Here is a 21,717-nt window from a genome sequence, read left to right as displayed (position 1 = left end):
TGTAATCCCAGCACTTTGGGAGGCCAAGGTGGGCGGATCACCTGAGGTCATGAGTTCAAGACTAGCCTGGCCAAAATGGTGAAACCCTGTCTCTACCAAAAATACAAAAACATTATCCAGGTGTAGTGGCATACGCCTGTAGTCATGGCTACTCAGGAGGCTGAGGCAGGAGAATCACTTGAACCCAGGAGGTGGAGGTTGCAGTGAGTCAAGATCATGCCATTGCACTGCAGCCTGGGCAACAAGAGCGAAACTCCATCTTTAAAAAAAAAAAGAAAAAATGTAAGCCCACGCATTTCTACGGTACTTAATGAAAATTTGTCACAGGACCTTAAGAACACAAAAGCTTGGTTTAGCCATTACTTTTTGTTTGTTTTTTTTTAAAGGTGTTTTGTGAATATTTATGTGTTACTTACAAAATATAAGTTATAGCTATATCTATGCTATAGCTTGTCATTCAAATTTGGATATTTATCTAAATATATTTCTTAAAAAGGGCAAAGAGCTTTCTCATGAATTTTTTGATGTAACAGTTCTAAAGACTATGATGTGTAACTTTGAGATGATGAATATCTATTATAAGACATTATATTTGTTGGAATTAGTTGAAAATTCTGTGTGTTCTAGAACAGAGTCCTCAGAAATAACACCACACATCTACAACCATCTGATCTTTGACAAACCTGACAAAAACAAGCAATGGAGAAAGGATTCCCTATTTAACAAATGATGTTGGGAAAACTGACTAGACATATGAAGAAAACTGAAACCGAACCCCTTCCTCACACCTTATACAAAAATTAACTCAAGATGGATTAAAGACATAAACATAAGACCTAAAACCATAAAAGCCCTAGAAGAAAACCTAGGCAATACCATTCAGGACATAGGCATGGGCAAAGACTTCATGACCAAAACACCAAAAGCAATGACAACAAAAGTCATAATTTACAAATGGGATCTAATTAAACTAAAGAGCTTCTGCACAGCAAAATAAACTATCATCAGAGCGAACAGGCAACCTACAGAATAGGAGAAAATTTTTGCAATCTTTCCATCTGACAAAGGGCTAATATCTAGAATCTACAAAGAACTTAAACAAATTTACAAGAAAAAAACAAACAACTCCATCAAAAAGTGGGCAAAAGATATGAGCAGACACTTCTCAAAAGAACACATTTATGCAGCCAACAAACATATGAAAAAAACCTCATCATCACTGGTCATTAGATAAATGCAAATCAAAACCACAATGAAATACCATCTCATGACAGTTAGAATGGTGATCATTAAAAAGTCAGGAAACAGCAGATGCTGGAGAGGATGTGGAGAAATAGGAGTGCTTTTACACTGTTGGTGGGAGTGTAAATTAGTTTAACCACTGTGGAAGACAGTGGGGCGATTGCTCAAGGATCTAGAACCAGAAGTACCATTTGATGCAGCAATCCCATTACTAGGTACATGCCCAAAGGATTATAAACCATTCTACTATAAAGACACATGCACACATAAGTTTATTGCAGCACTGTTCACAATAGCAAAGACTTGGAACCAATCCAAATGTCCATCAATGATAGACTGCATAAAGAAAACATGATACATATACACCATGCATATACATGGAATACTATGCAGCCATAAAAAACGATGAGTTCATGTCCTTTGCAGGGACATGGATGAAGCTGGAAACCAACATTCTCAGCAAACTAGCACAGGAACAGAAAACCAAACACCACATGTTCTCACTCATAAGTGGAAGTGGAACAATGAGAACACATGGACGCAGGGAGAGGAACATCACACACTGGGTCTTGTCAGGGTGTTAGGGGCTAGGGGAGGGATAGCACTAGGAGAAATACCTAATGTAGATGATGGGTGATGAGTTCAGCAAACCACCATGGCACGTGTATGCCTATCTAACAAACCTGCACATTCTGCACATGTACCCCAGAACTTAAAGTATAATAATAAAAAATAAGTGTTGTCCCAGCTGCTCAGGAGGCTGAGGCAGGAGAATGGTGTGAACCCAGGAGGCAGAGCTTGCAGTCAGCTGAGATCACAGCACTGCACTCCAGCCTGGGTGACAGAGCGAGACTCCATTTCAAAAAAAAAAAAAGAAAAGAAAATTCTGTGTGTTCTAATAAAGTTGTAAATTATGTTTACATAGGAGGCAAAGTTTGCTGATCAATCCTGTGGAAATTAGTCCAATTTAAGACACCACTGACATATCTCAACCTCTATAAAGTACTAAGTAAATTCTCTTAGAATTAGAAACATATCTAAAAGCATTCTTTCTTATAAATATTATTTTGCAAGACAAATATGACTTTAACAGATTAATTATAAGATGCAATGCCTAAATCTTTTTTTCAAAACAATTTTTTCACACTTTTGCCAGGAATTCATTTTCTCCCTTTTCTATTTATCCAAGTACCACCTATCCAAGGCTGTATGCAAGCCTCTTTACCATGAAGCCTTCCCAGATTATCTCAGCCTCTTTTAAGTTTACACCATGGTCATGCCTGCATTACTCTATGCTACACAGTCCTTACCATAGGATTCCTAAGTATTCTTTATCCTTGTGTATATTTCTGTTTAACTATGTTGGCTTATCCCTGTTCTAGCACAGTGACTTGCATTAAAAGGCCATGGTAAATGCTAATTACTTGATTGAGAAAAGTTGGAAAATCCATAGATGGGAGAACTGGCCAGACCAGGGAGAATTTCTATCCCAGTTATCTTTGCTATATAACAAATTCCCCGAAAGCTTAGTGGCTTCAAACAAGCATTTTATTATGTTCAGTGATTGATGGGGAATTGGAAAGGAGACATCAGGGCTGTCTTCTCTCTGCCATGAGGTCTGGGGTCTCAGATGAGAAGACTAATCATCAATGGCTGGAGCTGGAATTATCAGAGGACTTACTCATAATTGGTGTTTGAGAGGGAAAGGCTTAAAGGTTAAGACTGCTAAGTGGAGCACCCATCTGTGGCTTCTCTGTGTGGGCTGGCTTCTTCATAACATGGCAGCCCCAAGGGAATCAGACAGGACTCCCAGAAGGAGTATTTCAGTGCAACAAGTGAAAGCACTTTTGGACCTGGCCTCTGAAGTCGCGTAGTGTCACTTCTACCATACTCTATTGGTTGAAGTAGTCACAAGCCTACCCAGTTTCAAAAGGGAGAAAACATAAACCCCACCTCCTCATGGGAGGAGTGGCAAGGTCACATTATCACACAGCATGTGGAATAGAAACTATTGTAACAGCCATCTTTGGAAAGTACAACCTGCAACGTTTAAATTCTTTGGAAAATGCAATTTCTAACCCAGTTCTAGGCTTTAACAGACTACAGTTTTGGATATGTTCAGTCTGTGACCAAATGTTCTAGAACTACATGGAGTCCACAGCCAGAATATCTTGTTAATAACAATAGCAATAATAGACATCATTTGTTGACACACACTAATGAATACCTACCAATGTCTTACAAGCATTTCCTAATTCCTCAAATCAACGCTATGATAAAGGGCTAATCATTATTCCATTTTACTAACAAGAAAATTGTGGCACAAAATTGTCAAGTGAGTTGGGCAAGATCAGTGGAAGCAAGATTAGATATCAGCCATGTCTGTCTGACTCTGGAGTCTAGCTTCTTAATCCTGAAGCTGCACTGACTCTATATATGACATTGTCAGAGGCATCTGAACCACAGCAACTCCATCTGGAATAGGAGCTGTGTAAAATAAGGCTGAGGCCTACTGGGCTGCATTCCCAGAAGGTTAAGGCATTCTAAGTCATAGGATGAGATAGGAGGTTGGCACAAGATATAGGTCATAAAGATGTTGCTGATAAAACAGTTTGCAGTAAAGAAGCCAGCCAAAACCCACCAAAACCAAGATGGCCACGAGAGTGACCTCTGGTCGTCCTCACTGCTACGTTCCCACCAGTGCCATGACAGTTTACAAATGCCATGGCAATGACAGGAAGTTACCCTATATGGTCTAAAAAGGGGAGGCATGAATAATCCACCCCTTGTTTATCATATCACCCAGAAATAACCATAAAAATGGGCACCCAGCAGGCCTCGGGGCTGTCCTTTCTATGGAGTAGCCATTCTTTTATTCTTCTACTTTCTTAATAAACTTGCTTTCACTTTACTCTATGGGCTCTCCCTGAATTCTTTCTTACACAACATCCAAGAACCTCTCTGGGGGTCTGAATCAGGACCCCTTTCCTGTAACAACATTGTTCATCTTAAAGGCTTCAGAGCCCTTCATTCTTATAGCTCTTTGTAAATAACTAGGTCTATGTGGGGAATGTCACTTTTATCACTGATTCCTCCTGTAGCATGTTATATTGTTTCTGGTTATGTTTCAGCATGCACAAGCCCTTCTGGAAACTTTGAAAAATTATGTTTCATTCTGTTCCTCTAACCACAACTTGGTCATAAATGCTTCTGGAATTTGTTTTCATCAGCTCAGGGCATCATTTCTTCCTTTGCTCTTGCCTGCCACAGCAATGTCAAAGCAGCAAGCAAAAACACATCCACTGATAATTCTTTTTACCTTCTAACAGCAACTTTTGTTTCTATGTCTGAATCATCCTTTAGGACTCATACCCTGTTCTGGAGTGAATGTATTACATCATGTATTTGGAAGGGGTTTTGTTGAGTGCCTGAGTGATGGTTTTCTCCAACTTCCGGGGCAGAAGGTTCTTGTCGCTTACTGCCCGAATTTTTCCAATCTAATTAAACACAAATTAGTGAAACCTGAGATACCCTGAGGACTCGTTAAAGAGAAACTGCCAAACCTTTGAAAAACAGAATTTCCACATAGATTTCCCTACAACTATGTTTGTCAATTTGTAGAAAGCTAAGAATACTCCAAGTAGTGATTAACCGTCTGAATGGAACTGCACACACGCACAAAAGAGCCCATTTAATAAACCAACAATGGAAGGTACAACTGTGGATCAACTGCTCCACATTTCTCTCCTTGGAGGTTCAAATGCAGCAATGAAACTAAGCTGGTACTTGAATGAAGTGATTTTCCTCCCTGAAAAGGAATCATGTTTCATCCCTGCTTTCTAAATTCTTTTTTGTTTTGCCAGACATCTATTCCTTGTATTACATAAGAATAGAAAGCCACAAATTGTCTAGACACAGGTGGTCTAGCTTTGAAAGATGCTAATATCCACCATTCAACTAGAATCTCCCAGACTGTTTAATTGGAATTTTGTTTTGTTCTGTTTTGTTTATTTGTGTGTTTAGCATTAGCAGGGGGAACAGAAAACTATCTCTCCTTTAGGCTGAGCACTTGGGAATAGACTTCCAAACATCAACTTAAAAGCCAAGAAAGAAGAAAAAATGCTCGGGTAACATAACAGCTGCTGAGCTCTACAGAACACAATTACTAAAAACATCTTGTATAGCTGTGAAGGGACACTCAAAGAGCTTGTAGCTAGTATAGGTTCCTGGGTAGATTTTAAACTTTCTAAGACAATGTATAGATATATCAACGGAGAACATGCACATCTGGAAAAAATCACAAAATAACTGGGATAGAAAAAGAAGGGAGACAAATTCCCTACAAAAGCCACTGAACTGCAGCAACTCATGAAACGCAAGGACAGATTAAATGGCAATAAATTCTTTAAGAAATGTAATAGGATTATGTACAGAATATAGTACTCATTTCATTTCCTAGAATGATATAGGCTGTCATCACTGGTCATTAGAGAAATGCAGATCAAAACCATAATGAGATACCATCTCATGCCAGTTAGAATGGTGATCATTAAAAAGTCAGGAAACAACAGATGCTGGAGAGGGTGTGGAGAAATAGGAATGCTTTTACACTGTTGATAGGAGTGTAAATTAGTTCAACCATTGTGGAAGACAGCGTGGCGATTCCCCAAGGATCTAGAACCAGAAATACCATTTGACCCAGCAATCCCATTACCGGGCACATACCCAAAGGATTATAAATCATTCTACTGTAAAGACACATGCGCATTTATGTTTATTGCAGCACTGTTCACAATAGCAAAGACTTGGAACCAGCACAAATGCTTATCAGTGATAGACTGCATAAAGAAAATGTGGAACATATATACCGTGGAATACTATGCAGTCATAAAAAAGGATGAATTAATGTCCTTTGCAGGGACATGGATGAAGCTGGAAACCATCATTCTCAGCAAACTAACACAAGAACAGAAAACCAAACACTGCATGTTCTCACTCATAAGTGGGAGTTGAACAATGAGAACACATGGACACAGGGAGGGGAACATCACACACCAGGGCCTGTCACAGGGCAGGGAGCTAGGGGAGGGATAGCATTAGGAGAAATACCTAATGTAGGTGACGGGTTGATGGGTGCATCAAACCACCATGGCATGTGTATGCCTATCTAACAAACCTGCACGTTCTGCACAGCTATCCCAAAACTTAAAGTATAATAATAATAATTTAAAAAGATAAAGTCTAAAAGGAATCTCAAAACAACATTCTGCATAACCTTTTTATCTTATGTTTTATTTTGTTTGATAAGAGGACAATAGAGAAAAAGTAGATAATTATCAGTATGAATGGTACTAGCTACTGGCAACCTAGCTTCTGGGCCATTACCCTTCCTATCACACTTCTTGGTACCTACGTTTTACAGAGTAGCTTACAGTATCGTTATATGAGTCATTTCATTATATCTTCACATATGAGATATCAGAAAAGGCATCAATTCATTTTAAAGATGATGCATTTACTTAAAGATGATGCAATTAAATATAGAAAGTTTAATGTCCTAATGCTAGTAACACAGATAATGATACAAAGAAGACCAAACCCCAGGCCTCTAGGTTTCAATATATATGTATATTATCTACTCTGGAGATTAAGTGATTATAATTCACCGAATGTTACCATTTACAAATGGCAGGTTCTATACAGTGATACCTTGAAATAATGTTCTTTTATAATAAATTCTTTTGTGAAAAAAAAAAGCCCATCATATTAATAGAAAAGAAAACAGAAGCAACAGGCACATAGCAGTAAGATTTCATTGGTGGCAAAATTTAAAACTAACCAATCAGCAAACATTTTTCTCAGTGTTTTGTTTTGGTTTTTTCCCTATTTTAAGAAAAATATAGCTGGCCAAAGGTAAGAAAAAGTTTGTTTGCTTTATTTTTAGCCACTACATTTTTTTCCAACTATTCCATTCACCACCCTCTCTTGTCAGAAAAGGAAAACCTTCTTTCATTCATCTGTCTGGCCATTCATCAGGTTCTCATTGAGCACCTAATCCAGGCTAGAACTATGCTAGCTGCGGGGATACAATGGTAAACAAGAAAGACCAAGAAACCCCCAACCTAGCAGAAGACGTAGACAACTAAAATGGCTTTTGCAATACAGCGCTGTACGGGCTATGATGAGAACAGCATGCTTTGACCACCACTAACTCCCACTGGGGAGGCCAGCAGGAAACCTCCTGGAGAAAATTACTCTGAGCTGAAACCTAAAATAGGGCACGGTAGGGAATGAGGAAGAGTTTTTAAGGGAGTAACTGATGTAAAGGAGTAAAAAACAAAGGGTTTCCTGTTCAAAAAACTGAAAGAAGTTGGTGAAGGAGGGGGCAGAGGAAAAAGATGGGATTGGATTAGGAGACCAGAGCCATATCTCACTGACTGCTGTCAGCCGTGCCAAGGGCTTGAACTCAATCTTAAGGGCAACTGGAGGAAAGTTAAAGGGTTTATTAGGGAAAATATGAATAAATATTCTCCAATAAAATCATTCATGCCAGTTAGGGAACCAGTTAGGAGGTTGTTACTGTAAGCCAGGTGAAAGAGATAACAGTGGTCTAAAATAGTTTCATAAAACATTTGACTAACAGGACAATCAATTCCACACTTTGATTTTACATTCTTTATCTCATGTCATGGAAAATGTTTCCTGCTGAAAATTTTGCAACATAAGCAAGCAAGTGCAGTGACATTTTAGGGAGTGGAGCCCCCAGAATTGCACATTCTCCTGAATGGCCTTCTGCTCCTCTGACAGATGACACGCTGGGGGCTGGTCTAGCTGAATCACTTCACTCTCATTCTATAACTCCCATCCCTGTCCCTTCCCAGCCTAAACTGTGTCTTTTGGATCTTTTTCCTGGATCCAACATGTTTGTCTTCTCCTTCAGCCCTAAGTTTTCTACATATCTTCTTTTTTGTATGTTTGTTTTTTGTTTGTTTGTTTTTGGGTTTGTTGTTGTTGTTGTTTTTGAGACGGAGTCTCACTCTGTCGCCCAGGCTGGAGTGTAGTGGCATGATCTTGGCTCACTGCATCTCCGCCTCCCAGGTTCAATCAATTCTCCTGCCTCAGCCTCCTGAGTAGCTGGGATTACAGGCATGCACCACCACGTCCGGCTAATTTTTGTATTTTTAGTAGAGATGGGGTTTCACCATATTGGCCAGGATGGTCTCAATCTCTTGACCTTGTGATCCGCCCACCTCAGCCTCCCAAAGTGCTGGGATTACAGGCGTGAGCCATCGTGCCCGACTCTACACATTTTCTTTTCTTTTCTTTTCTTTTTTTTAATATACTAATAATGTTTATGTGAGGGAATCAGGATAAAACTAAAATAACAGACTAAACGTACATAAGAGAGAGGGGTAATTAAAGTTAAAGCATTCTTTTTCTTTTTTTTTTTTTTTTTAGGTGGACAGGAAGTAGAATTTGTTGGTGAGTATTAAGAGGGGGAAGCACAGTGAAAGCCCTCATGAGTGCAGGGCCCGCCACTTGTCCAGAGGGCCACGACTGGGAAGGTACTTGACACCACAGCCATCTGGGATGAGCTGCTTCTCAGCCACCATGTCTTCAAATTCATTGGCATTGAACTTGGTGAAGCCCCGCTTCTTTGAGATGTGGATCTTCTGGCGGCCAGGAAACTTGAACTTGGCCCTTCACAGGGCCTCAATCACATGCTCCTTGTTCTGCAGCTTGGTGCGGATGAACATGATAACTTGGCCAATGTGAACCCTGGCCACAGTGCCCTGGGGCTTTCCAAAGGCACCTCGCTGCCTGTTTGGAGCCTACACTGGGGTAGTGCAAGGTCAGAAACATGAACATCCATCTGAAAGGACTCTCTAAGGTCCTTTAGAGCAACCCATACAACAAACAGGCTGCATACACTACCAAGGAAGCTGCTATTTGCAGCCATTGCACACTGGGACACATTTTCTTAACACAAGTTTGAATTCCCCAGGACTCATTATTTTGACCTCTGCTTTCTGAAATGGAAGTTTGACACAGATATACATTCTTTTCCTTAACAAAGGAGTTACAGATCATGCGTTGGTTAGTGCAATGTACTTAAAATTGCTCCTTGCACATATGTCCACAAGTTTATCTTCTTCCCCTGGGTTCACAGTTTCCTCCGTTACCCTTACAGGGTCTCTGCATCTGTATTCATATGGGACAGCCTTGAGCAGCATAGCTCAGACCTCAGCTCGGCTGGGACGTTATAGAAGAAAGTAGAGTACCAGGAGGAGAATGAAGTAGATGAATTCTAAGATTGTACGCTCTCTAGCGGAGTGTTGTTTCCTAAAAAATTATCAGCCCACACATTCCACACATGAAAAATTCATCATACTATGAAGATAAGTAAAGTAAATGTCATCCAATTTTAACCAAATTTATATTCTACCACAAAAGGACACGCAAATGGCTTCTTTTAAAAATATATATAGCCAGAATGGTTTTTGGCAATACTACAATGAAAAAACTGAAAGATTTGGGAAGTAATTAACTCATGTTCTAGATATCTACCATTATTAAAGTTTTCATGGGTAAGACTAGATCTTAAAACAGATTGATTTTTTGATGACCAGAAACTGAACTGAATTTGAACAAGTCCCATCGGGACTGAATTTTTAGCATCTCAAAAGTGGTGTTGTTTAAAACCACACTACTCTGACAATGGGAAACCAATGTACATCATACAGCCACAGGATCTTTATATACTGCAATGGGTGGAAGTAAAGTTTCCCTAAAATAAAATTGATGTTCCTGTTATCAATTATCCCACAAGGAAGTAAATCCTGAGACAAGAAAGGAGGGCTTGGGAAATATATCTCAGTTCCCGAGGACAAAGAGAACCTCTCTGTTTTCTAGGTGAGGGACTCATCTTAATGAGCACTGAAGCCTCAATACTGTAACAGCCAGTGCTAGTGACTGGGCGTGGGGTGAGCTGCCCCTATAACCAAGAATAAAGCAAGGACCTGCCTGATGAGGAATCCCCAAAGGATTTGGAACAGAGGCGGCAATTTTCAGATGTTTTGTATAAGTTGTACTTCCCTTCTATTATCCTCAAACAATCTGTTTTAAAATGCTCCAAATCCTAAAAATCTTAAAATGATGAAATGTAGTTCCTGGCCTCTCCTTTACTAAGAGAAATTAAAGAAAAAGGAGACGCCCACTGCTGGAGTGCACATGTCTAGTGGAGTTGTTTACCCTTCCCCAAGTCCGAGGTGGCTCTGGCAGCAGCAATCGTGGTTGGAGAAAACTGTGCCTGCAGTGATGTTCTCACAGACAGTTCAGTAGCAAAAGGCCAGATGAAGAGAGATTCTGGAGCAAACAGCACCTGAGCCAGTGGTGTGGATGCCCCGCCATGAGGGCCTGCAGCAGCATGCAGTGAGAACATTCGGGATTTCCTTTTGAGAATGTCAAGTCATCACGGACAGTGGCTCATGAGTCAGACCTCACCCCGTGTATCATCGTCAGAACACCATCCGTGGTGGTTTGGACCATTACGCAGTTTTAAATTGTTTTTGTTCTTATTCATTGTTTAATTTATATCTGTGGTGGATCATTGGTTAAAGACAGGAAGCAAAAGAACACTGATGTTGAAATACACATTTATACGAAACATAAAAGAGATAATTCTGTAAATTCCCTTAAGAGTTTCTTTAACCAAACCTACCAGTTGCATTGAACTAATCAAAATATTTATACAGCACATCACGCTCTCTCTAGTTCTACTTTTAGAGTGTTAAAAGGGAAACTATTTTGCCGATAATATGGAATTTGGGTTTTTTGTCTAATGGGATTAAATATTATCCATAACAAAATGTTTTATTTGAGCATAGGCTAGGAAAATGACAACTTAAATCTTTTCTCTGAACCCATATTTTAGGAACAAAAATATAAAAATTATTTCAATAAAACACTTGCGTTTTTAAAAGTAAAATGCAAGAAATCCAAACATAAAATAAGCAGTTTTTTTGATGTTGCCACAAGTAGTTACATTTATATCTATATTTTAATATACATTTAGTCCCCAACTAAATATTATAGATATCATTTTACATTTCAGATCTTTCAATTTTTTTAAATTAAAAAAATTTTTTTAATAAAATTTTTAAAAATTGATAGCAAATGTTACTTGTTAAGTGGGAAAAAGTTAAAACGTATTTTATATAATAATTATTGAGATTATATTTAAACAATCAATTAGGATAACCATATAATTTATCATCCAAACCAGAACAGTTTTGAGAATGGAAAGGGCTACTAATAATCATCATCCCAGGAGAATATATAAAATCCAGGCCTATCCTAAGGAAATGGGACTTTTGGTAATACTACTAAGAATATGATCTGTAATGACATATTGGCCTTTTTATAAATTTTAAATTATTTATTATGCAACATATAAGATGATGAGATGATTTTTACTGTAGAAGGGATATATGCCAGAAAAGGAACCTAAATCAGATTGTGCTATTTTAATCCAATTCCTTAATTTCACAGATGAAGATCATAAACCTAAATACGCTAAAAGGTATGACCAAGGTATGACACCTAAGCTAGAAGAAACTTTCATGCCTTTAAATTATAACTACTTGCTCAATGACAGATGACCAGGAAATTAAAAACATAATTTTAGTAACTACTTCCTAAAACTAAAACAAGTAATGTGAAATAATTAGCACCTTTAATAAAAATCTTGAAAAATAATTGTTATTGTCAATATTCTGAGCTGTTGTACCATGCCTATTTATAGAAACTCTAATAATCAGTCCCAGGGGCAGGAAAACTTACCAAGGTTGTCAGAGGTAAGACAGACAGGTGTGGGCTGGTAACCTGAAGCAGCTGGTGATCTGAGCAGTTCCTCATCTGGAAGGTCATAGGAAAGGGAAAGTTCTCACACTGACAACTGAGTCTGCAAGCTCATCCCCACCAGTCCCGCAACAAGGTGGCCTGCTTAAGTAACAATGACTGAGCCTGAGATGGTACAATGAAAGAACTGTAATCTTGTGCCTAGATGTAGAACATTCAGAATCTGGAGAAGTAGTGCCATCTGATTTGTGGAAACAGCCTAAAACAACAATACTGGGACAGAGGCAGATGCAATGGCCTCTAGTAGCCGGGTTAGACTTCAGTTCTCATTTCACCTTCCATTTGTAAACGGGTCTAACCTTTAAGAATTCAGTAAACCTCAGAATCCTTGGGCAATTTGGGGGAGGAGTGCAATGGAGTTTTAATAAAAAGCTACAGAATATTCTGCTGAACAGTAGAAGGGGCATCTTGAGCAATTCATTGGAAAAATTAAACATGACACAAAAGCCATTCACAAGTGGTGTTTCCATTATGCTTAAATTCAAATTGTGTAAAACGCAGTGAAGATAGAAAGGGAACTGGTAAAATGGACCATTATAGATCATTTTATGTGGATAATTGAATGATTCTTACATAATTTCAGCATATTAGTTGACAAATTAGAAAAAGGAGAAAATAAACAATGTTCAGTCTGATTAAAGGAATAAAGGCAAGAAGTGAGTAATGAAGAGAAGTGAAATAAGACAATAATGATGAAGACAGATAATAATGGCACCTTAGCGGGAAAAGTCCTTCCATTGCTACTTAGTGGCAGTTTTTTTCAATTTCTTTTTTCCACAGTAAACTTTTTACATAGCCCTTTGAGTTCTACAGAAGAAAGAACACAAGATTTGAAGATGGAAAACTTGAACTTAAATCCTTGCTCCACCATTGACCTTGAGCCAATAACATCGTTTTTTTAACCTTGCTTCCCTTTACTGCAGGAGTAGGAATGCCTCACTCACAGGGCTTGTTGAAAGAAATAAACACAGTAATTATGTGAGCAGGTTCAACATACAGAAGGCCATCAAATATGTTAATTTCTTTTCAAGAATATTTAAAATAATCTTGAAGAATGCTTTACAAGGAAGAATGTCTAAAAATATAAGAAATATTAAAGAAAAGAAAGAATCTGGAAAGTCTTCTAAGGAGTTAGCCATTTAAAAGAGCTCATTAGCATTTCATAACCTTTCCAGTTAACAAGGTGCTGTTCTGAAGATTCTATCATTGTATGATACACAAGTTGCAATTAATGAAATATGGAAAAATGAAAACTCTATTAGAAAATGGCCAGTTAGCAGGACAGGGATTCAGAATATAATTGTAATTTGAGGAAAAGCATTAATAATTAAAAGGTCAAGATGGTCCACCCCTTAGGAACCTAAGTAGCAGGGAATTTATAATGCAAATTATAGTTTTTATTAGGTATGTGAGGGGAAAACTTCACCTCTGAGCACAAAAACCCTTAAAAGAGGACAGACTATCTTTTTTACTTACCTGAACAGATTCCTATTCTTCTTTTGTTTGGTCTAGACATTACCATCACCTTTCTAAGACGTTCATTGAATGTTATAGGTCCCAAGAATAAAAAAGGTGTAACTAATTGTGTAGCTAAAATAAAAACAATTTTTAAAATAAAGAATACAAACTAGGAATTAACAATGACACACAACAGAATAAACAATAAAAGCCAAGTTTTCCGGGGTAGATCAGGGTCACCACTGTCACCATCAGCATTATAGTATCTCTTTTATTAGCTGTTACAAAATCTAGAGCATTTCTTAAGATTCCTCCTAGAAAATTCCAGAAGTCCTAGAGATTATTTTAAATATGCTCATTATTAACCTCCTAGATACCACTTAGCACCTGTCATTTTTCTCTACCCCTGTTTCAACAGCTGTAGTAATGGCTTCTGGAGAAATGGCAGAATCAATGAGAATTAGCCAAACCAATTCCATGAACAATTCCAGTAAGTCATGTCCTCTCCATTTCTGCAAGTCAGGATTAGGCTGCTTCAGCTCATACTCCAGTGCTCCAACAGATAGAGAAAAGAAATATTCCTCATGCCTCTTGAACTGCCCTGCTGTAAAATCCATACGTTCAAAACATCTTAAGGCACTCCAATAAAACAATCTTCTGTTTTCAAATGTGTAACTATTATGTTGAACAACTATGGTCTGTAAGAAATTAGAAAGCCATTTTGTTTTGTTCTTCTGCTGTCTTTATATTTATTCAATATTTGGGGGATTGTCCTTCCCCTGTCTCCTGGATAAAAACTTGGGCAGGCCACGGCATCTTTCAGGTAATTTTTAGGTAACACAAATAGTCAGTGGTGTACTGAATCTGCTTATACTAACTTGCAAGATTGCACGTATTTCTTCCTAACTCTGCATTTAGTGATATCACGTTGGAGACTTAAAATACTCACCTAGGTTGACAGAGAGAATATATCTTAAGAGGGACAGACCTCTGAATGTTACTTAGCTCTTCTCCCTCTGCCCAGAAGACATCTCCATCCTCCCGACTGGCGCAAGTGTGTGGAAGGCATGGATGCAGTCAATACTGAAAGAGATCAAATTCTAGGAGTGTAGTGATTATAGCCTACAAAGGTCAAGAGAAGACATGGTTTGAAGATCTGTTTTCTGAATGATAAATATAACATGATAAGTAAATGAATTATTGCTCACATGTTCCTGCATGCTCTAGGTGAGATTTGCATTTTTGTTCATCAACAATGAAGCTCAGTATCATTCTTTGAAAGATTCACTGGACACCACTCTTCAAGGGCAGCAAGAAAGATGATACACTGTCATGACTAATGAGGTAATCAACATCAAATAAGTTGTATTAGAGAATTGCAGAAACAAGATCTATACTGTTTCTATACAATTGACTGCTGAAGAGTCATGGCCGAGTGAGTCATCACTGCACTGCTCCCTTTTTCTCACAGAGGGAGATATAAAATTGACAAGAAGTGGACTATAAAGAATATAAAGAGAGAGTTCCTGGATTTGAACAGGAAGAGACAATGCCTTAACACTGCAAGGAATCTTCTTGTGCAGTGACTGGACAATATGCAAACACCTAAGTGCTTCTCTAGATCTTCACCAATCAAGATAAATCACTACACCTCACATGAGCCCATACATTTTCCAATACATTTTTTAAAGAATTGTTTTTATAGATAGGAGTCCTGCAAAAAAAAGATTTGCCAGTGTTTCATATACATTATGTGTGGCCAAAGGCTAAAGGATGGCTAAGTGACAAGACTTCTGCTGAACTAAAGATGGCCTCCATACTTGACACAGTTCCATGTTCTTTGGCCAGACTTCAGATCCCCAACAATCTTCTCTGTTAGGATAACTACTTTTCAGCAGTGGTTCCTTGACCCTTTATGAAAATAAAACTCTGTTGGAACACCGCACCACCCCTCACCCCCACCCAAGCTATCCAAGCATGTTTTTACATAGCTGAACATGCAATAACGTAGTCGATGAGCTGCACTAACCTCAGTGACTCCTGCTTTACAAAGCCTTCCTTATTGATGTGTGTTTGGAATTGAATGAAGGTGAGAGGGAACAAAGAAAAATTATGAGCAAGGAGAAAGTAGAAGGAAGTGCGAGGGATTGCAGATCTAACACTGCAGAAGTTAGCCTAACAAAATAGAGGGCCCAGTGAATACATTTAGGAAAAGGAATATGGGTCTATGAAACTTTGAATACAGCGCCAATTCTGTCATTCCTCTGTTCCTCCACATATATAATTCCTCATCATTCTCAGGAAACTCCATTTCTTTCCCAGACAGGAGTGTTGGAATACATCTCCCTCTCCTACTAGATAATCCATAGAACACATCCTCAGCAGTACATTTCTAAACTTTGAGCTATGCTGACTAGAATACGAGGAGAATGAGTGGAAGACTTCGGTCCAAGGTGGGGCTTAGCCTCTGAGGTGTGGCATAGCCATGTTTACCATGCTTTCAGACCTTTCACCACACAGATTAAAAATAGTGTAGTAAGAATGTGCTTATTGCCTATTTACAACTGTATAACTTGAGGCTAATGACACAATGTGGCACCAGTGATGGAGCAAGAAACTGAAAGCAAAATTTGAATGTTAGATTTAGGTGACAAGGTTTGCCAAGCAAGTTTTTGCAATCATTTCAGTAATTATTCTGAAATTTTAGGGTGGCATGATTGAGATCCAAAAAGTTCAAGATCATGATTGGTACTTCCTGCAGCACTGCAGGTCCTCATGAGGCTGAGGACATTAGCCAAAGATCAAGCATGTCTTCTTTGAGGGAACCAGAGGAAACTTGAGAAGCTGTTGTCATGGAGCATCTGCTAATTAATGCTACCTTGTAATTTTTGTTGAACGCTATCTCCTTTAAGGTAAATGCAATAAAGTGTAATTCACATACAATCTATGTGCTTCAGTCTTCATTTTATTCTATTCTCAAGTCCTGTCTTCTGTAGACTTAATTCACACTCCAAGTCCCTACTTACTTTTCTGCATCATCTAGTGTATTACCATTGAACTCCAATGGGTTTTATACACACACACACACGTATGTACATGCACATGTGGATTCACACACATACTCCACGAACAAGAATTGATTTTCACAGTCAGCACATGATGCACATTTTACATCATGATCTAATAAAAACATACACATGTATAAATATAACTGAATAAATGTTTGACACACAATAATTATCCCAATACATATGATATATTCTGCTATTATCTATTTTATTTGTAATGCTAATTTTCATGAACTTATCAGTTCATCTAATTATGGGTTTCAGCCTGTAGTTTAAATCCATTTTGCTCTACATCCAGTGTGCAGATTGTACCCTGGAATCCATTGGTGAATAATCAATAAAATTCATTGTAGAATTATCTGCTCTTCAGGCTCACCCCTCAGCTTTTTCTTTCTTTATTTTTTGGTCCAAGTGAAATAATTGTGCTAAGCATTTTACAGTATTCCCAATTAATCTCTGAATTCAAAAGGGAGGCATGTATCCTCATTTTCAAGTAAATTTAAGAATTAAACACTAGTTCTGCCAGAAAAACATACATATACCTACCTACACACACACACACACACACACACACACACACACATGCACACATACACGTGGATAGAAATAAAGGCCTGGAAATAGATGCCCAACTTTTATAATAGTGATTATCTCAAGATAATAAGACTGAATAAAAAAGGGAAGGGAATGAGGGACTATCACCTTTTACATTATGCACTTACACACTTTTTTACAATAGACTTGTATTATTATTATTATACTTTTTAAGTTAATTAAGATATGTTCAGTTTTAGAAATTTGGAAAACACGACAATAAATCTCCAAAGTCTCACCACCCAGAAAAAAATCGGTCATAAAAATTGGATACATTTCTTTTCATCTTTTCTTCCATTAACATACACACACACAATCACACACATAGACACAGAACACTCTAATTATAGTAGACATTAATTTTTATCCTTTTTCACTTAGCATTATAATCAAGGATATTTAGCCACGTTGTTAAAATTTTTTCAACTACTTAGCATTTCATAATCGCATATAGTTCATCAAATGGGTATTTCAAAAAGATAGAAAAGTAGTCATTTATTATTAAAATTATTTCCAGAATTCGCAATAACAATATTTTAATAAATTATAACCCCCAATGAAATAATAAAATTATTAAATTTCTACCACAATTATGTGTAAAACAGACATACACAGTTGAACAAGATTGAAGCCCACAGAATAGTTTAAAAAGGAGTGTGCCTTAGTATCATTAAACATTTCTCACCCAGTCTTCAGGTAAACTAGTTTACATAAACGTTCAGCACTTTGGGGATATAATCATTTAAAAATGGCTTAGAAAATTTGCAAATAATTAAAACTAATTAACTTTAATAGGGCAGCATGAGTAGAGCTATACAGATAAAATAAACAATACAAACCATTAAATGGAGGAAAAATCTAGAATGAGCATAGTTTTAAACATTGCACTTGAAGAACCCGTAAAAACCTAGCGGTAATATCGAAATAGGCAGCTAGGCTTGCACCTGTCAAGCTCAAAAGAGATAAAGTGGTTAGACTGCATATTTAGAAACAGGGAGCTAAAGCCAGTGAATGAGCCCAGACAAGTACTGCACATGGGATGAAAGAAGACCACGGTCACATAGATAAACCAGGTCATTCAGCCCACCCCTACTTCTTTCCTCTTTAGCTTTAGAGATCCTATATATGTACTCTTCTCTTGAATCTATATCACATGTTTTGTATCCCTAAACGTCTTATGAGCTTTTCAATGACATGTATTTCCTTTTCAACCATGTAATACACAGTTGGAAGCTAAAAGAACTCTGGACTTTCAATTACAGTAATTATAAAGTCTTTAATTCATATAATCCTATACATAATATAAATAAGAATCTGCTCTAAAGGCATTGGAGGCTCAGCAAAATAGTGAGTAATTACCAGGCCATGATCCAGAAGAAGAGGGAAATCAATAGAGGCAAGGTCAGAATTTAGGCTTACTCTTTCCTGGGGCACTGACTAATACTGGAAGAGGCTGCTAAGGGGCTGAGGGGGTGAGTGGTGCTCTTAACAACATCCCAGGAATAAGCAGACAGAAGCTGGAGGCCAGGACCTGCTTGAGAATACGGAGGTGCCGATAAATCCCATGCGCTTTGGGTTAGGACACTGAAGGGTTATATCCAAGGAGTAAACGTTAACTAGAAGTTGTTCAGCACTGGAACTACAGCTAAGCTTTCTTCTTCTTTCATCGCATGTACTGTCTTTAGAGCTTGACAAGTACAGTTTCTCTCAGTCCCAGAAATTAAACTGAGGCGATCAGATTACTAGTGTACAGAGGCAACTGTTGAAACAAAAGTAAACAATCTCTAGAGAAAGATATTATACTAGGCCTCAATTTCTACAAGCAATTTTTAAGTATAATGTCTGCCTCACAATAAAAAAACATCCATGCATGTAAAAGGACAAAATAAAATAAATGAGAAGCAACAGAAACAACGGGATAATTAAAAGGCCTGTAGGGCCCATAGATGCTGATGTTATCAAACACGGACTTTATGCTGACCATGATTAAGGTTATAAAGGTATAATTAAGAATTTCAATTACGACAGAGCTGAAAACAATTTTAAAAAGACATAGTACATTCTTAAGAACACACAGAATTTCTAGAAATAAAAAATACAGCTAACAAATTAGGAACTCAATGAATTTAATACTAACTTAGATGCAACTGAAGAGAGAATTCATTAAGTGACACGTAAATCAAAAGAAACAATCTAGAATATAGTATAAAGAGAGAAAAAGATAAAAACTACAGAAGCAAGGATAAGAGATGTAGAGAACAGAATGACAAGCTCTAAACTATGTGTAAATTATAGTCCCAGAAAGAAAGCAGGGAATATATGCGGCAGAAGTAATATTTGAATAATGGCTAAGAATATTCCAAAACTGAAAGTTCTAGACATAGATTTGAGAAACCCTGCAAACCCAAGCAGGTTAAATAAAAGCCAGAGATAATGAATATTTAAAGTGCTAAAAGAAAATGTTGTCACTGAATGTTTGTATCCCCCTGAAATTCATATGTTGAAGCCTTAACCTCCAGTGTGACTGTATTTGCACATAAGGCCTGTAAGAAGGTAATATGGTTAAATGAGATCATAAGCGTGGGCCCCAATCCAATAGGGCTGGTGCCCTTGTAAGAAAAGGAAAAGGAAAAGATACGGGAGCTCTCTCTCTCTCTGTCATGTGGGGTCACAGTGAGAAGGCAGCTATCTGTAAGCCAGGAAGGGAGATCTCAGCAGAAACTGAATTGGCCAGCAACTTGATCTTGGACTTCTCAGGCTTCAGAACAATGAGAAAATAATTTTCTATTGTTTAAGTCATCCAGTCTGTGGAATTTTGTTACGGCAGCGTGATCAGACTAATATAGAAAATAAGTGCCAATTTATAATTCTAATAAAGTAAAATAAAAACATTTGGGGGTAAATAGTGAGTGAGAGAATTAATTATCAGTAGGTTAATACTGCTGGAAAGGAAATATCCAAAGGCATTTTTAGGTGGAAGGAAAGGAAACCAGATGAAAGGCAAAAGATGAAGATGAAGAAGAGGAGGAGGAGGAGTAGTAGGAGGGGGAGGAGGAAGAGAGGAATAAGAAGAAATAGCAAATAAAGTAGTGAATTTGTGAGTAAATGCATTCAAATATTAATCATATAAAGTAATAACAAAAGTAGCATTTAAGCTTGGGGTGTGGTAAGTGGCATTAAAATGCTCTAAGATTATTAAATTTTCTGGGAATAGGTTAAAAGTAACAATTAGTATTAGACTTTGATATGTCAAGGATACATTTCTAATCCCTAGGTTGACACTATGAGAGTATATAAATACTAAACTAATGGATGAGGAAAATGAAAAAATAAAAAGTATTAATCCAGAAGGAGAGGACAAGAAATAAACAATAGTCAGGACAACTAAAAGCCCATAATAAGATGGTAGATTTAAATCCAAGCAGATATTAAATATAAATACTAAAGTTCAGATTAAAAGATGGATTGTTACAGGGGACTTAAAAAATGCAACTATATTCTATACATATGAGGTTATCTAAACAAAAGTATAGAAAAAATTAAATAAAAGAATGGGGAGGGGGCAAGAAAAAATAAAACAAAAGAATGAAAAAATATTAACCAAAGAACATCAACCAAAGGAAACAAATTTAGGTAACTAATTAAATAGATTTTTAAGGCAAAATGTATTACAAAAGATAAAAAGACACATTTCATAGTAATAACAGTTTCAAAACTACAACTGACCAAGAATGTTTAACAATTCTAAACTGTTATGCACCTGATAACATTGCCTCAAAATAAATAAAGCATAACTGACAAAATTACAAAAGAAAAAAGTCTAATCTAAAATTATAATAGTGAGCCTGGTAGAATAACCATCCAACTGAGTCTAGTCAGCCTTAAGAATCATAAGAAAGCTTAAAATGGTTGTTTACTTAGGCCACTGAGTTTTGCGGTAATTTATTGGGCAGGAATAGACAACTAAAACACCAATCATGTAGCTTAAAAGTTTCAAGTGTCAAGGTAACCATTCCAGAGCTTGATGTCTGGCCCTTCCTGTTTCTGTGTACTTCCCTAGGATGTAATGGGCCTGTGGCCCATCTGTGTACTGTTTTCTCAGTTATTCGCTTTCTGGTATTCCCTTTTGTTGATCAACAACTGTACAGACATGCAATGGCTCAAATTAAGAAGTGAAGTAAAGAAGGATATGGTAAAATGAGAATACTCATGCATTCTGAGTGGGAGTATAAATAAGTACATTTGGAAGATATTCTGGTGTTACCTACTAAAGATAAAGATATATCTCCTTATGATCCAACAAGTTCACTCATAGATGCAGAGAAGTACGTAAATATGCATTGAGATTCATATGATTCATATACAACAATGATCATAGTAACACCATTCATAATTGCCCAAAGTTGAGAACTTCAACATTTTTATAAATATTAGA

General features: G+C 37.4%; 1 pseudogene; it reads right to left on the bottom strand.

Moving 5' to 3' along the window:
- Window positions 1-9,120: 9,120 nt before the first annotated feature.
- On the bottom strand, window positions 9,121-9,247 carry LOC115837128 (annotated as a pseudogene).
- Between the last annotated feature and the right edge of the window lie 12,470 nt (window positions 9,248-21,717).

This window comes from Nomascus leucogenys, chromosome 10 (assembly GCF_006542625.1).
Source record: "Nomascus leucogenys isolate Asia chromosome 10, Asia_NLE_v1, whole genome shotgun sequence".
Classification (NCBI taxonomy): domain Eukaryota; kingdom Metazoa; phylum Chordata; class Mammalia; order Primates; family Hylobatidae; genus Nomascus; species Nomascus leucogenys.
The sequence above is the reverse complement of the archived record's forward strand: the minus strand, read 5'-3'. Positions and strand labels throughout refer to the sequence as shown.